Source organism: Solanum pennellii, chromosome 1, assembly GCF_001406875.1.
Source record: "Solanum pennellii chromosome 1, SPENNV200".
Lineage (NCBI taxonomy): Eukaryota > Viridiplantae > Streptophyta > Magnoliopsida > Solanales > Solanaceae > Solanum > Solanum pennellii.
This window is the reverse complement of record NC_028637.1, coordinates 34,003,827-34,021,912: the sequence shown is the minus strand read 5'-3', so window position 1 is coordinate 34,021,912 and position 18,086 is coordinate 34,003,827. Positions and strand designations below refer to the sequence as shown.

Genomic DNA, 18,086 nt, shown 5'->3' with positions numbered 1-18,086 from the left:
AAAAAATATTTATTATGCCTTATCGTAAAGGTCAGGACTCATTTGGAAATGTCAAAAGTCATAACCCTTCATAAAAGTCACAATACTATGAAAAAATCACTTTTTTTTTTTATAAAAGCCACAATTGTTCAAAAATGTTACAACTCGTAATAATAATTACAACTCTTCGTAAAAGTATCAATTCTTCATAAAAGTCAAAATTCTTCATATGAAAAAGTCACTATCTTTTTATAAAAGTCACAATTGTTCATAAATGTTAAAACTCTTCATAATAGTCACTATTCTTCGTAGAACTCTTCATAAAAGTCACAATTCTTCATCAAATTCATAACTCTTCATTTTTTATGTACACCTTTGAAAACCCAACATTCACAAAATATTTCCTTTCTATAATGGAAGTATAAAGATTTGTCTTCGCCCCTATATATTGACCCTAAATCTGTCTTCTTCTCCAATAGATTTATTTATGACTAATTTAATATTTTAGATTAGAAAAAAAAAAGATGAGTGTAACTGATGGTTGTCTTGTCTAGTTTTCCTCATTCCCTTGTGCAACTCCAGAAAATGACACAAGGGACACTTCCCAAACTATTGTTCTGGATCAGTGAGTTTTATTTTACAATTTTAAATCATTTTTCTTAGAATTTTTCATGTATTTTATAAGTTTATTGTATTTATTTGTTCCTCATGAGTAACTTTTTTTATATATGATATCATCATTTTCGATTTACTCAATGGTGAATGATCTATTGTATTTTGTTCCCTCAATATGTAATGGATTGTAATGTGTCAGAATGAGATAATTTTTCTCCAATGGCCTTTTTCAAATGATCATTTAAAAAATGTCTTTGGTTAGATAAATGGACTAAATTTTTCTACAAAAAATATTTATCTACCTAATTTTAGAGAATAGTTTAACCATTGAGATAAAAGGTGGGACAAAATTTATGGAGTTTCCTTGATATGATCAGACAGTGCAAACCATTGTGTTCCTATAGAATCCTTCCCTAATGAACTAGATAGCTTTTGAGATTGATTAAATCTCTCTCAATGTTAGTTCCATTTTGTTACAATTTGTTGAAATGCTCAATTCTTTGTTGGAATACTGACTTGGGATTCCATTTTTTGTGTGTATATAGTGGTGATCCAAGAATTTATGAGTTACATTAGAGAAAAATTGGGAAGAAGTGTGAGATAACGTTAAATGGTGATGATTCATTGAGTTATTTTTCTAATGATAAGAGCTTGTGTTGGTTCTTGGAGTCAAAACAAGAGGAACAAATTAAGAGGCTACGCAATGTAGTTTGAAATGCAATTATATTGTTGTTACCACTGGATCAAGCCAGTTTGTGCAGGCTTCCCTTTAAGTTCTTTCTCCATCTGATCAACTTGAACCAATAAGTGTAGGTTCAGCTACACCTTTTTACTCGGTGCACATTTACACGATATATTTTTTATTAAATGGTAAAGGAAATGGTATGTTCAAATAAAAGGGAAAAGGGTCTGATATACACCTCAACTTTGTCATTTGGAGCTGATATACCCCTCGTTATAAAACTGGCTCATATATGCCCTTACCGTTATATAAACGGCTCACATATACCCCTGCCGTTACAAAATGGCTCACATATACCCTTCATTTAACGGAAGTTAAAAAATTAGTTTTAAATTTATATTTATTACTTCTAATTTTTTAAAAAAGTTATTTAGGGGTATATATGATTCTTCTATCAAAGTTCAAGGTATATTTTAAACTTTTTCATACATAAATTATTTTTTGACTTCTTTTATTATAGTTATTTGAGTTTCTTATTTTTATTTTATTTTTTTCTTACATTCCTTAGTTTAAAGAAAAAAATAAACTATTTTTTTGTGTGTATTGTAATTTAATTTCGTATTCGAAAAAAAATTTGGTCATCTACAATAAGTTTTACAAGAATATTAGTGAAACATAAATAAATTTGATTATCAAAATAATAATTATAAATTAGTCATTGAAAAAAAAAGTCAAAAAAAGTATGTTTGACGAGGATTAAATTTACTCATATAGGATTATATTTTTTAGAAAAAAATAAAAAATTTAGATTAAAATTTATTTTTTTTCATTTCCGTTAGAGGAAAAGGGTGTATGTGAGCCATTTGTTTACAAGTAGGGGTATATATGAGTCACTTTCATAACAAGGGGTATATCATCTCTAAATGACAAAGTTCAGGGGTATATGAGACCCTTTTCCCCACATAAAATTCGATGTCTGAAGTTATGGTTCTTTGTACATGTCAGATCCATTATATATAACATATTTTTTCCTTTGCTGAATTTTAAATTCGAAATTTCAGGAGTCACAATGAACTTCAAGAATCACTAGGTCACACCCTTAAATACAAAACATGAACAACAGTTCTCGGGAAACATCGTGTGACTTAATACGTCAAATTTAAAAGTGATATTTTTCGATCTTTCATAATATATTTTGTCTTTTTGAAGGCATATCCTGATGTGATTGATTTTGTTAGGTCTAGACTACACAAATGAGCAGGAGATGCAAAAACTCTTGAGAAATATGGACCTTATATTGAGTTGATTACATCTCCAAATATAGTCAGTCTCTTATGACTGACAGATGTTAGAGGTTAAGACAAGTTGTTATTGGAAAATGACCTTTTTGTCATCCAAAATTATCCTCCCCAGTGTTACCTCTTTACAAAAGACTTGTGTGAATCACACCCTTGTAATCACAAAAATATTACACCGTAACATTTTCATTTTTGTTAATTTAAAAAATAATGTAACCTCATATACATGAGATTTCTTTACTTTTTAAAATATATTATGTATATATATTTGAAAAAAAATATTTATTTTGAATTTAAAATTCGTTGTTTTATTTTCAAACAGGTTTTGCATGGATAATTTTAACAGGGTGTGAAGAAGAGGGTTGTGAAAAGCTTCCTAAAGAACACAAGAAATGTCACGATAGATATGTTGATTAAAGATGAAGACTTCAACATTTTTGCTGAAGAGGCTTATGACTATTCAAGGATATACAAAGAGAAAATAAAACATTTATGCATGAAGTATTACTTAGAATGACATGTGTTGAAGAGTAGAATATTTTTGTTATTGATAGAACTTCATTGAGTAATACAAAAATGTGAATTGTTCTTTTGATTTTTATTCTATTAGATGCACAATGTCTATTCTTCAATTAGCTCAAGTTGGTTTGAAGTATGTTAGATTTGAATTATTTTTAGAATCTCATTGATGTCGAGTATGAAGTAACAATACACACTCAACATAATATATTTATGATTAAGTAATGTATCTAATTAAAGATTACATGTATTTATTCAGATATCATAAGAATCAAACTAAAATTAATTTAATTATAGGAGAAAAGAAAAAACAAAAACCATTTGTTTGAACAAATGAAAGAGAGATAGAACCCCCACTCTTCATAACAATATTACAAACAATGCTTTTATAGATATCTAAAGATATTTCTTGACTAATATTTTTTAAATTATTTCACAAACAATATGACCTTAATAACAAAAAGACCAGAGAGGACTGTCAGTCCATATACAATCTCAAAATATCAATATCTCATCAACTTGTCACCTAACTCGTGGTCAATGACAAACGTAAGGTGTATTATTTTATTTCTAAAATAAATAGTTTTTTGTCCACTTTTTCACATTTCCATGAACAATGTCAAGTCGGAATCTAGGAGCCTAGAATTTGGTTGAGAAGATAGAAGAAGAGGAGAGAACATTCAGAATTATGATAAACGGCCTGCCTTTTTCTACCCACATTCTCACACTTTTATAAAATTTATGTAACTAATTGTCGCCTTACACATGTAACTTTCTTCATTCACAAAAGTAATTGCAGTCTTTTAGGTGGAGTTACGCTTCTAGAACTCCGATGCAACTTGTCGATTCGAATATCACTAGTTGCATCCTGCTTATCATTTATAGTAGCAGATGTCTCCATCGAGTTCACAACATTATTCCCACGATGAAAATCAACTTTATCCTTATGGTTGAAGTCATCTATCTCGGTCTGATCATGACAATCTTGGAGTTGCAATGGTGTTACTGGTTGGATGGGCTCCCCCAAACAATACTTAAGTCCTGAAACATGAAACACAAGATGTATCTTAGCCTCGACAGGCAACTCCAATTTATAGTACACCTATCCAATGCGTTTGATGACCTTGAAATAGCTAATGTATAGTTGTCCAAACTTATGACCCTTTATTCAGGCGCGTAAAAAGTTGTCACTATGGTTTCAATTTTACATAAACCCAATTGCCCACTGTAAATACTAGCTAAGTATAATGTTTATCTGTATTTTTTCTTCATCCTTGTTTAAGCTTTGAGAAAATAATTATTTAACAACGCCAGAACTTCATCAAGATAAATGAAGTAGGCCTCAACAAATTCATTAGTAGTTCTCCCCAATATAAATTGGGCAATAGTAAGAGGTTCTCTCTCATACAATGCTTTAAATGGTGTTATTCCCAATGATGTTTGGTATGAACTATTGTACTAGAAGTTAGCCCAAGGCAGCATGCATGGTGACCCACTTGGTTGGATCATAGAAAATAAAAACAAAGATATTGTTCAAGACGCTTATGTAAGGCTTCATATAGTCCATCAGTTTAGAGATGATATGTAGTACTCATAGCCAATGTCGGACACTGTAAATGATTTGTTTCTTGCAAAAAGAATGGGAGGAATCGTGGGTTACGATAAGTGATATTAGTGTGATGAGGGCTGTGAAGGCGAATTACACCTATTACTAACACTTCAGCTACCTGTTGAGTAGATAAAGTGGAAGGTAGGAGTATAACCTGACCATATTTGGGCAAACGAACAACCACGGTAAGGATAGTAATTTTCCCTGAAGAACATTGAAGAAATTGACAAAGTCTATTGAAATATCTTCAAAGACTTTATCCGTTATCAATTCGATTGAAATATCTTCAAAGACTTGATCCAGTATAGGGAGAGCCTTCAATAAACATGGTGTATGCAAGTTTGTGTCTTTAATATGTTGACATAATTGAAAAGTTTTGATAAATGATTTCACATCCTTGCACGCCTGTCGCCAATAAGAATTTGAAGCTAATCGATGAAATGTTCTTGCCACAACAACCTTTCGTCTGATATTTGTGGCATCGAATTCAAATATTAGCTTGATTTGTAGTGGTCCATCTAATGGAATCACAAGCCTGTCTTCGAAAAATAACAACGCATCCTTGAACTGGAAATCCATGTGAATTTCAACATCTTTTTGCAGAATTTGCTGAATAGATAATATTTCAGGATGTAATTAATTCAAGGATTTCAATTCTTGTTCTGGATTAATGATCTCGAAAGAAATGACCAGAATAGAACCATCTGAATTACGAGAGAAGATATCAACAACTGAATTTTGTTTCCAACTACTATATATGATATGATAATCATTACGTACTAGTTTAGTGTAACAACCCTAAATATTGATAAGATAAGAAATGCTTAATGTGTCAAGAATGCCTATCGTTAGACCAGGGTTCACACGGATTGATTCGCGTAGAACCAAACCTCGGAACCCTTGCTAAAGTCAAGACAACTAACTTGGGGAGTTTGTTGATCTTTAAAAGGTTGGTTCCAACCATGTAGGGCTCTTTAATACGAAGATTTACTTGAAGGAGTCTTTACCGGACTTAAAAAGGGAAAATCTTAATTTGGAGGGTCTAGGGGTAAAATGGTCTTTTTCCAGCCTAAAGATAGTATCGTAATTACCTTAAATATACAATTAATAATTTAATTAATAAGGAGGAGTATTTTGTGGAGAGAGGGCCGAAATTGGGCTCTTGAAGTGAAGTCTTGCTCCACCCGGGTTCAAACCTAGGTGGAAGCAATGAATTAAAGTGATTTTTTTATTTAAGCTATTGAATTAATGTAATTAATTAATAATAAATATTCATTAGACGATTTAAAACAAAATAAAAATCAGATTTTTATTTAATAAACAAAACCTTATTGGCTAAGTCCTAAAAGTAGACTCCTAAGCCTCCTACAACTCCCACTCTCTCACGTTTATCTCCCCACTCTCACGCTCAATCTCTCTTATTCTTTCTCTGTATTTTTTCTGCAAAAATAAGATACAAAAGTAGAAAAATATACCAAGTTCTTCACACTTGAAGAACTCACAAGAAAACAAATGTTAATCGCACACTACGCTAGGGGAGCTTGTCATTCGAGTGGAGTTGATATTGAGGAGGCTTAGCCGTGTTCTTGGGTTAAGTTTTTGGGCAGAAATTCAAGATTTCAACGTCAAAAAGGTATGAGTTTTCTTATATCTTGATCTCTTTCCCAAGAGACCCCTTAAGGTTTAGAATATTCATTCAAAAAACTAGGATTGTTCCCTGTTGCATGTCCCTGACACTAGCTCCCCTTGAATCATAGGTTGGTTATATTTGCTGGTAGAAAACTATGGATGAAACGTGGTTTTTGTGATGATTATATGTTTATATGTATGTTTAGAATTATATGACTTATGTTGATGTTTCCGAAAATGTTGCTACGTGTGTATGTGTGTGTTGTCGTGGCTATTATTCATGGTTTAGGACTTGAAATAGCATGATACTTCTTTATATTTCATGTAAACATGTTGATGTAAATGTTATGTTCATATGAGTTGAAATATGTCTGATTTGAGGGATAGTTTCTTGGCTAAACGAATACATGACGACGCAACTAAAACATTCTAAATGCACTACGAAATTCCCCTAAGAACTAAGGTGTAACTCTATGAAAGGATGCTGAAAATATAAAAGAAAATTTTCAGTTTCTAGTGATGAATTTCGGTCAGCAAAGAGGGTTCAAAATGTTGAAAAAAATGAACTAAAACAAGTAAGGTCATGGAGGATTTAACCCGTGAACCTCCCCATGTTAAAAACCATGAAAATAAAGAAGTAAAAAAGAAATGTGGTGAAGGGGATTCAAACCATGGTATTGGCTGGAAAATGTAACTTAAAAGAAAAAAACAAGAAATGAGAGGAGTGGGATTCGAACCGACCACCTCTCAATAAAATTTAAGGAAGAGTAAAAGAAAAAAAATGTAAGGCATGGGAATCGAACTGCCGACCTCTAGGCAGTAAAGGAGAGTCAAAGGAAATGAAAGAAAAGAGATGTGAGGCGTGTGAAACGAACCCACGACCTCCTAGGCAGATTTAAGGAGAAAAAAATAAAAGAAATTAAAGAGGGTCTGTGGGGGTTCGAACCCCCAACCCTTTTGCTAATGGATAGAAATTAAAAGGCAATGAAAATAAAAAGTAAATGAGGTTGTGTGGGTTCGATCCCACATCCTCTTAGTTCCATTAAGCAAAAAAATGAAGAGAGAAATAAGTAAAAAATAAGATTAAGGCATTGGGATTCGAACTTGGGTCCCAAGCCATATGGATCAAACTAAAATGAATAAAAATTGTATCTGTTGTTCAAGGGATTTGAAAACCGGGTTCCCTTTCCCAAATTCCGTTTTGATACATAAGTCATACTTGAATTAAAATGTTCAAGAATAATGCTGCCTACTTAGATCGAAATTGAGATCTTGGCATATCTACAAGATGCATAAGTCTTGTACCACATAATCTTAGGAAGACATGAATCATTTAAACGATCTATGAATGAAGCCTCATGGCATGTATGTGTAGAACCATAAGTCTAGCATACGTTTTAAAAAAAGTGAACCTAAGATGTATGCAATGAAATGATGTAACCCTAGAAGGGTTGAGTAAGAGTGTAAAAAACACACTAAATGGCCAAGTGCATTGGCATATGATGAAACTAATATTATGTAATGAATGCTGAAACCCTAGAAGGGTTAAGTAAGAGTGTGAAACAAACAAATGGCCAAGTTTATTGGCATATGATGAATTGAACAAATACGTAAAAAAGAGTGAGTAATTATGAAGAACAAATGTGCTGATGTTAGAATATGGTTAAAACATGATTTGAGGCTAATGTAAAAGATGAGAGCAATCTCAAATGAGCCTAAGTAAATGTTGACAAAACGTACTCACCTATGAGAGTGTATAGTTAAAGAAGAGACCAGTCTCTATGAGCACTCTAATGAAAGTATTGAGATTAACACAGTTAATACTAATGATGAGATGAGAAATCATCTTTTGAGCTATGATGTCCTCAAACTAAAAGCCTGCTTCCATGACATATGAGTTGAATGTAATGGAACTTTATACTGTGCACCGATAGACTAGCTATGAGCGGTGATGCCTTCTTTTAGAAAGGGCAGAGGTTCACGTAACTCTCTTGAGATGAGACTGTCCGGCATGGTGGGTATGGGTCTCCTTATATCTCCTAGTCTTTGAACCTATACTGTCAATATAGGGATATGGCAGGGTTCAATTCTCATGTACGCTAGCATGTTTTGGGTCACTTTGGCTGATGATTCCACCTCTTTTCGGTGTGGGGTTTCATGACACTGAATTTCATGATGCTCATATGTTTTATGTCGGTTAAAGTTAAAGTTCCCAATGAATGAATGAGGTCAGCCTGAAATGATGCACATAATGTAACAAATGATACCAAAGGTGTTAGGATAGGTTAATCAAGAGGTGAGTTAGACTCAAGTAATGATATTTGGTCATTCTTGGTCATTGCCGAACGAACCCGAGTAAAGTCTTTAACTACATCCTAGGTATAGCTGATGTTTACAGTAACCCATGAATGAAATGAAATGAAGTACGTATGAATGAAAGAAGCAGACTGTGCGTCTACTAAAGGAGACTCCCTAGTTGAGGTCCCATATGTTGAGCCCCCATTTTGGGAAGTCTTAATGTCAAGTCAATGGTTCCAAGGTCTCATGGCATACGAATAAATGATATGAACATCGTTATATGTTACATGAATTATGATATGTGCTATGTGTACGCTGTTGTGTGTTGTGTACAAAATGTTAATTATGATGGTGCATGTTACTATCATGGAATAACTTTCCTAATCAAAATTTGGTAAGGTCACTCACTTTCCTAATATCAATTTGGCAATTCCACTTACTTGACCTGATATAATCATGTTGCTAGGAAAGAGCTATTCTTACTCATGCATGTCCTTCCTGTGTGCTTGCGTATACCCATACTTAGTACAAGTGTGTACTAATCCTATACAACTCTAAACTTTTAGGTGCAGGCACAAGTGGACGCTAGATCTACAGGATCAACGCTGCAACTATCCAGATGTCGAGCATTCATCCGTACTTGGCATGCCCTCATGCTTTCGAGGATGCTTTACCATTTACATTCTAGCTTTGTTGTAGGATTGAGCTAGTGCAGTATGTTCCACTAGCATTTCTTTTCCATTTTTGTTCAGACATTGTATTGGTGCCATTTTGGCAAGTAAATCTTTATAGTTATAATAAACTGCTTCTTCCATTTGATGATATTATTGTTAGATGGTTGATGGTGAGCAATTATATATGTAATAGAATGTTTAGTAAGCATGTTAGGAAACAAAAAATTTCAAATTTTCCGCTAAAATTAACATAGATGAAGTAAGAATGATGTATATACGCTTGTCTGCGACCTCTGAGAGGTCAACGACACCGGTCTCATCTGGGGTCTAGATTCTTGTTGTGACATTTAGTAAGCTCTTTTTGTTTCTCGCAATTTTGGATGGTTTGATTGTTGAGGTTCTTCAAACACTATTGATCTATTAGTATAGTAAACCTTCTACCAAGACGATATTGCCTCCATTTACTAACAACTTGAGTAATGGCAAATATCTCATAATGATATGTCGCATCTTGTTGCGTCCTTGCATGGAAATTCTAACAAATATAAACGATTGAGTGCCCCTTTTAATATAGAATGGCACCAATTCCTTTCCCGAAGTGTCAGTCTCTACTTGAAATTCCTAATTTAAATATGGCAATGTCAATGCTGGAGAACAACCTTATTTAGTCTTTAATGTTTCAAATGTGTTTTGAGCTTCTTTTGTCAAATGGAAAACCTTCTTATTGATCAAATCAATGATTGAGCTTGCTATGGAATCATAATGGAGGATGACTCATCTACAGTAGCATGTAAGGCCTAGAAAACTAGTAGTTCTTTCACTGTACGAGGTGGTGCTAATTACTGGATGGATTCCACTTTTTCTGTATCGACAGATAATCCTTGAGTCCTTAAGATGAGAGAATATGTACCAAGTAGTCAATTGATTCCAATAAAAAAATAAGCATTTGGACCACTTGGCTACCAACGGATGTTGACACAATAATTGAAGAATCGAGACCAAATGTTTTAATTAATCAGTCTATGTAAAAAAGTATTATGATAGAATACCATGACATATAGACACAATAAGATATGAATATCGCATTCATAGTTGCTTAAAGAGAAATTCATAATTTCTATCATGAGTAGTCCTCCAGGCGGAACTTCATTTTATGATCTACAGATAATAAATACAGCTTGGAAAAATTGTGGGCACCATTCAATTCATAAAAAAGTTCATCAATGGTAGGAATTGGAAATTTATCAAGAATCGTGATTGCATTTAATTCATGATAGTCAATACAAATCAGACATGTGCCATCATTTTGTAGAAACAACAATACTAGAGAGGAAAATGCACTAGCACTTGTTCTTATTATCCCTTCTTTTAGAATTTCCTACACTAACTGCTCCATAACCTTCTTTTGAAAATAAGGATATGGATATTGTTAAATTCTAGGTGTTTTGATAATCCTCACAAATGAAGAGACCTGGTCCATGTCTTAGTTCACTTGTCCAGATCTATAATGGGGTACAACTGTAAAGTTGTCATGTCAGAGGTTGGTGAGGTGTTAGCGTACTATGCCAATCAGAATAGGGAAGGTGTTTGTCCAATAGATAATAACACTTTATGGTTGATATTTTCACCATGACAAAAACCATATTAAAAATTTTTTCATTCAAAGAAGGAAGTCATCCAGCAAGCCTTTAGAGAATTCATTAAGAAGTTTGCAAGGGACCTGGTCCCTGCAAGACTATGTATGTGAAAGGATGACAAGAGAGCTGTCAGAAAAGCTGCCACCTCTGAATTGGTAGGTGCACGTCCTTTCAAAAAGGCAGGCTCTCAGCTAATGGGAGGTCCTAAGGAGTTTGTGTTCATTTTGATATAATCTCTTAACACATAACACAAACTCAAGATTTGGCTTAAGCTTACAAAGAGAAAGACATCTTCAAGGAAGAACTCTGCTCAACTCAACAATGGGACTGAATAGAGTGAAGGAGAGTTCACTGGCCATATGAATAATGTTTGTTATTTATGGCCATATAAATGAATGATTGTACACTAATGTGGGGAGGTATGCAGGTTGTATGTCATTATCAAAAATGTTGAAATTGATATGTGTTTATGCTCATAAATGTTTTGATAATCTTCTCACAAGTGCAGGGACTTGGTCCTCGCAGAGTATGAAACTCGTCCAGGCTTCAAAGTGTTGGACAACTGTAAAAGTTGTATGCCTCAGGAAAGTTAGTGAAGGAGCAGAGTACTTTACTAATCAGGGATGACTAGGTTGTTTGTTTGATCTGTAATAACTTTTCTTGGTGTATACCAAACAAACAAATACAAAACTCATACATTAATTCAAAAAGAGAAATTCAAGCTTCAAGAACAGGAAGAGAACTCATCAATGTGCATTTATTACTTTATGTATTTGTTGTATTCTATTTGCTTGTAATCATTCTTAAATTGTAGGATTCATTTCAACTGTGAAAGAAATGTTTCAAATCTTGGTGAATCATTATAAGGGCTAGGTTAAGGGTAACTTAGGTTCTTACTCTAAGTATATATTAATCGGGTAGGATTACTATAGAGAGTAGTGTTGCATCTGCTCAGGCTCAGCTAAGTGATAGGGAGTATTATTTAGTGGGGAAGATTACCATGCTAATCTCTTGTTGTAACTAACTTTTACTTTTGCTTGTTTAAGATTAGTGAAGTGATTTAAAAAGTCCTGTTGAGAACAAATCGTGGTTTTCCTCCATTGAGCAAAGAGGTTTCCACGTAAAGTTGCTTGTCAATCTTATACATTTCTTTATTTGTTCTTTACTGTCTGACTTTACTATTTTGAGGACCTAGTCCCATATATATAAGTGGACACATACTTTCAAACAATTGATATCAGAGCTTGGACTCTCTATCTTGTTAACACAAAGACAGAGATTCTTGAAAGGAATGGTGATAGCACAGAGCGTGCAAAGTATTCAGTCCTCCACAAGGACACCTCTTCTTGATAGTCAATTCTATAGTTTGTGGAAGATTAGAATGAGAGACTATCTCATGACTGAGGATATTGAAATGTGGGACGTGTTATGTGAAGGTCCTTATGTTCCAACCGTGGAGGTTAAGGTTGGAGAGATAAGAAGAGTCATTCCTAGAACTAGAAAATAGTATAATTACTCTGACAAGCAACTAATTCGAAAAAATTACGAAGCCAAGACGATTCTTATGTGTGGCATTAGAATAAAAGAATACGATCTGATTTCTTTGTGCGAATCAACCAAAAAATATTGGGGTTGTCACGACCCGGATTCTGGAATTTGGATCGCAACCAGCGTCGTTGACCTGTTAGAGTTCGCAGACAAGAGTTCGCAGACAAGCCTTATGTTGCATTCATCACATTCATCTAGTTAAATTTGCGAAAAATTTAATACTTTTTATATGTATGAAGTATACATAGACTTCATATAATTATTAACTAGATACATCATATACTAAGCTCAACATAAGAGAAAAACCATCTAACATAAAGAATCAATTCGAAACTGAAGATAAATATATCATAAATAGTTTTCCAAACATGGCCTTATTACAAAGCTTCGAAATGAAGGTGCGAAAGAAACGGTAGGGACAACATTCACTAGCTATGTCTAAAATTAAGGCTAGACTAAATTTGTAGCATCCTCAAAATCATGAGGACCTACCAAATGGTTTGAAGAAACGCTAAAGTCCATACAGCAGCAAGTGTCGTCAACCTGTCCTCTGAACTGCACCTATAAAAATACTAAATAGTAAGGGGTTAGTACACCACTTGTATTAAGTATGGGCGTATGCATACATACACGTAAAGCTATGCATTATTAATGAAAGATCTTCCTAAACGACATGCTATTTCTGGAAAGTCTAGTCACTAGACTAACTTAATTCATTGGTTGTGAATTGTGGTATGAATATGATGTATTTTAATGCATTAGAAGCACACAACTTATTTTCTATATGATTACAATATATAAGTATCATCAACATAATTTTAGAACAACTTGGGCGAAGATTTGAGATTTTGATCCTCTTAGGCCGAGAGCTCCTCTTTGTACCCTTAGATTATTTTTCAGTCTTTTTCTTCTTGTTGTTGTGTAGTTCAATAAATCCTTTGGTCCTATGTTTTACATACAAGTGCAATGATTCATTATAGTCCCATACCCATAATAGTCCCATACCCATAATGAATCGATGTAAGCAATCCAAGGACTAAGGAATGATTTTCCTACCTTATAGTGAGTCATTCTTTACTCTATATATTGATTACCTTTCATAAGAAATTCTCTATTGATCACGCCATTGATTTCATTACTTTCATGTTTTATATATTATACATTTTATATACATGAAACTTTGGAATCGTTTATGTAGCATAAGACATCTCATGTGAGGTCCCTACATATGTGACCTCAACCCGAGGGCCTTCTTTAGCAAACAGAGAGTCTGCTTCATTAGTTCATTCGTACTTCACATTATTCATTTCATTAATTCTTAGGCTGATGTAAACACCAGCTATACCTAGGATGAAGTTTAAGACTCTCATCGGAATAATGAAGTGCAATGACCAAGAATGACCTAACGTCATTACTTGAATCTTATTTCACCGCCTAATTGTCTTGCACAAACACCTTCCGTTTCGTTCATTTCATTATCTTTCATACATTGATGAACTCAAACCTCAACCAATATAGATCATGTGAGCATCATGAAATCCAGTGTCTACCCCACACTGAAAAGAGGTGGAATCACCGGCCAAAGTGACCCAAAACATTCTAGCATACATGGGAATTGAACCTCGCCAAATACCTATATTGGCAGTATAGGTTCAAATACTAGGAGATATAAGGAGACCCATACCCGTCAATGACGAACAGTCTCATCTCATGAGAGTTACGTTAACCTCCGCCCTTCCCGAAAGAAGGCATCACCGCTCATAGCTAGTCTATCGGTGCTCTGTATAAAGTTCCATTTCATTCAACTCACACGTCATGGAAGCTGGCTTGTAGTATGAGGACATCATAGCTCAATATATGATTTATCATCTTATCATTAGTATTAAGTATACATAAGTCTCAATACTTTCATTAAAGTGTACATAGAGACTGGTCTCTTCATTAGCTTTACACTCTCATAGGTGAGTACGTTTTGGTAACATTTACTTACACTATTGATGATTTGTCATCCTTTTCTTTAGATTGATGAAATGTGAATTGTCCTTACATAACATCTTTGGTGTTAATGAGACTTTTCTCACACATTCTAACACCTTCATTCGTGAGCATTTTTAACATAGTAGCTTAGGTGTAAGTGAGGCTTGTCTAACATCTTTTAACACCTCATTCTGGTCACTTTGTTAACTTAGACATATTTAGTTCTTTTATTACTCACGTGACTTGCTTACTTTTGTTTGATAGCTTCATGTCATCGTTTATGGACGATGAGAACTTCAATCAATGAATTACATATGTTCATAGTTCATTTGGTTAAGGCATGTTGGGACTTGTCCCAATGATTGGCATGCCTTTGGATATGGATTCATTGAATTACATTAGATGTTCTTATATTGTAATTTCAATACTTTGGCAAGATATGATTGACACAAAATTAGTATTGGCCTAGAAAATTTGAAAATTGACTGCACAGACAATTTATTGACACAAGCCAAAGTTACACTCATTCATGTTTAGTTTGATATACCTTAGGCATTATCTAATCTTTTAATTATTTAAATATAACATTATAGCCAATTTAATTCATCAATCTTAGACGATGTATTGTTAGCCATTTTATTGGAATGAGACATGCAATTCATTCAAGTATAATTTCATGGAATCATTAGCCAATTCTATTACATATTTTGAAAATAATGTTGTACACAAATCTATTGGCATAATCCAAACTTTCACTAAACTTGAACTTTTAATCTTTGATTAACTTACAAGAACAATTTGTTGGCATAAACTAAACTTTCACATATGATTGTCATTTAAACATTATTTGTTGTAAGCCAAACTTTTTACATTCAATTAACTTATAATTACCATTCAATGAAAATCCTATAACAGTATACTCAACTTCATAAATAACTCATAAAAACTTCATCTTTCTCGAACACAGAACTAAGCATAATGTCATTCCTTATTCTGTGTAATGAATCACTCAATCATCTGAATCCAATCTATAGACCTCATTAATCATTAATAAATCAAGAAATTATCAATTCAGTTAGAACCACATACCAACAACATGTTCAATAGTACATCTATATAGGTAAAGAATCGAAAACAAGGATAACTAGGGAGATGGACGTTCAACATTATCATTGGGAAACAACCCTAGTTTCGAAAATTCATTAGTTTGAAACGTTTGAAAAGTCTCTTGGAGAAAGATTCCATGAGAGAAAACCCATACCTTAATTAGAACTTAATCTACAAATACCACCATGAACGAACCTTGAAGAAACCTAGAAGAAACCTTGAAAATCATATAAGAAATTTTCTGTTTTTTTTTCTTGCATTTTGTTCACTGTTTTTCTCACGCTTTTTTTGGTTGTAGTCGTGTATTTGTTTGAGTTTGAACGTTGTTTTTAGATTTATGAACTGATCTTGACTTATTCAACTTAGGTATTAATAATTTAATTAAATAAATTAATTAACTAATTACTAAAAAACCCCTCATATGTTGACTAAACATAGGGAACATAACACTTAGTCAATTTTTGAAATCGGTGTTGACTATGGTTTTGGTCAATATTTTGACTTTATATTAATCAATTAAATCCTTAATCTAATTAATTTGGGTACCTAGGGTAAGTACTAAAGTACCCTCAAGTCATTGGAACCAAAATTAACTCTTTTAAACCATCCTAGGTTAAGTAGTAGGATGTTTCTTGAGTTGTACTAGGTTAGTGTAAGAATTTCGATTTGACCTCTTTAATTTGATTAATTAAATGGATAATTTAATTAATTAAGTGAACTATGGTAATTATTAAAGTACCCTTAAGTCGTTATAACCATAAATAATCCTTTGAACCATCCTAGGTTAGGTACTAAGTTGTCTTTTTCTTGTTTTAACTGAAATCTGGACATTATTTTGTGATTTCGGTTTTGCCCCTTTAAATTAATTAATTAAGTTGCTAAATTAATTAACTAAGTAGCATAGGATAATAAGAAAAGTACCCTTAAGTCTTTATGATCTTAACTAACTGTTTGGACCATCGTAGGTTAGGTACTAGGTTGTCCCTTTCTTGTCTTAACGGAAATCAGAAAAATTCCTTTTTATTTTCGGTTTTTGCACTTTTAAATTAATTATTTAATATTCTAATTTAATTAATTAGGTAACCTAGTGGAATTACTAAAGTACCCCTGATATTTTAGGACCATAACTTACCTTTTCGACCATCCTAGGTTAGGTACTAGGTTGTCTCTTTAACTAGTATTAGGTTAGTGTCTACCCGATATTGGTCCTAGGTTGTTGGGTGCTCGTTTTCCCCCATAACTAGCCTAACCGAATTCGGTTAGGGTTTTCCCCTCCTTTTGCAGCTTCTTCATATGTCTTGCACATGTAATACACATGGGTTGGGTGCATTATCCTAACTAACTATTATTTATGGTTCATTTGTGAATGTTTACTTATTGTCCTAGGACCCTCACTATGTCCTTGAGCACTGCTTAATCTACATGATCATTTTAATTGATCATGTGCTATGGTATCTAGGCTTGACACTTGGATGCCTCATACCTTTTATGTGAGAAATGAAAAATGAAGATTTTTAGCTTAGGGTCTTTATTGCAGGTACATCTCTTAAACAAGCTCATTAACATTTAGAAAAATTTTCTAACACCCTTTAAGCCAATATTTTCTAATATTCCCAATATTGTTCTTATTTGGGTATTATATAGAAATTGGTTAATACCCCTTAGCAAATTTTCTATACTATGTCCATTATTTCTCAATATTGGGCATTGGAAGGCCTATGTATCCCCAATACGCATTCTTAAAGACCTATTGGTCTCTTCACTAGTCATGTAATTTTCCGGAATGTTACATTATCCCCCCTTAGGAACATTCATCCCCGAATGACACTTATACATCATTTAAACAAAGAAGGTGATTTCTGAAAGTTACTCTATTATGCTTAAATGTTTCTCTTTTGTGAATATCTGATTCACATTTATTTGGATGATGCATATAATTCAAGGTTTTTTGAAGCTTTATTTTTTTTTTTGATTGAGGAATTTCATTCTCAATCACACTTAACTTAATGCACATCACAAATCATGCAACATAGAAAACAGGTCTATGCTACACAAAAACAGCACATGAAATGCAAAATTTTAACTCACATTGTGTTATAATAAGATATGCGATTAGTGACCTATTACACCAAATCAACTAAAGCACTTAAACTTAGAGTTTATTGAACATAAACAGACTTAGGAAGAGTATATCTAACCCCCTAGATAACATCTTGTTAGCCTTAATAATTGAACCTAATGATGCCCAACTTAATTTCAAAGGGACATGCCACTATGCCATCTACTTCTCTACATACCCCTTCGGCCTTAACACTGTCTCCCATAAAAGTACTAACTAGAAACGATTCATGTAAGATCTCAAGAAGTAAGTTAAATTGATTAGCCACAAAAGGAGTTACCATAGACAAGGTAGATCCTGGATCTAATAATGCATAAACAGGAAAGGAGGAGACAAGCAAGTTACCATTATCCACATCAGTGGACTTCTCTTGTTCCTCTCTTTCTTTCAACACA

The 18,086-nt window shown here is 33.4% G+C and overlaps 1 pseudogene; it reads left to right on the top strand.

Annotated features, from left to right (window-relative positions):
• Window positions 1-503: 503 nt before the first annotated feature.
• On the top strand, window positions 504-2,614 carry LOC107019804 (annotated as a pseudogene).
• The last annotated feature ends 15,472 nt before the right edge of the window (window positions 2,615-18,086 follow it).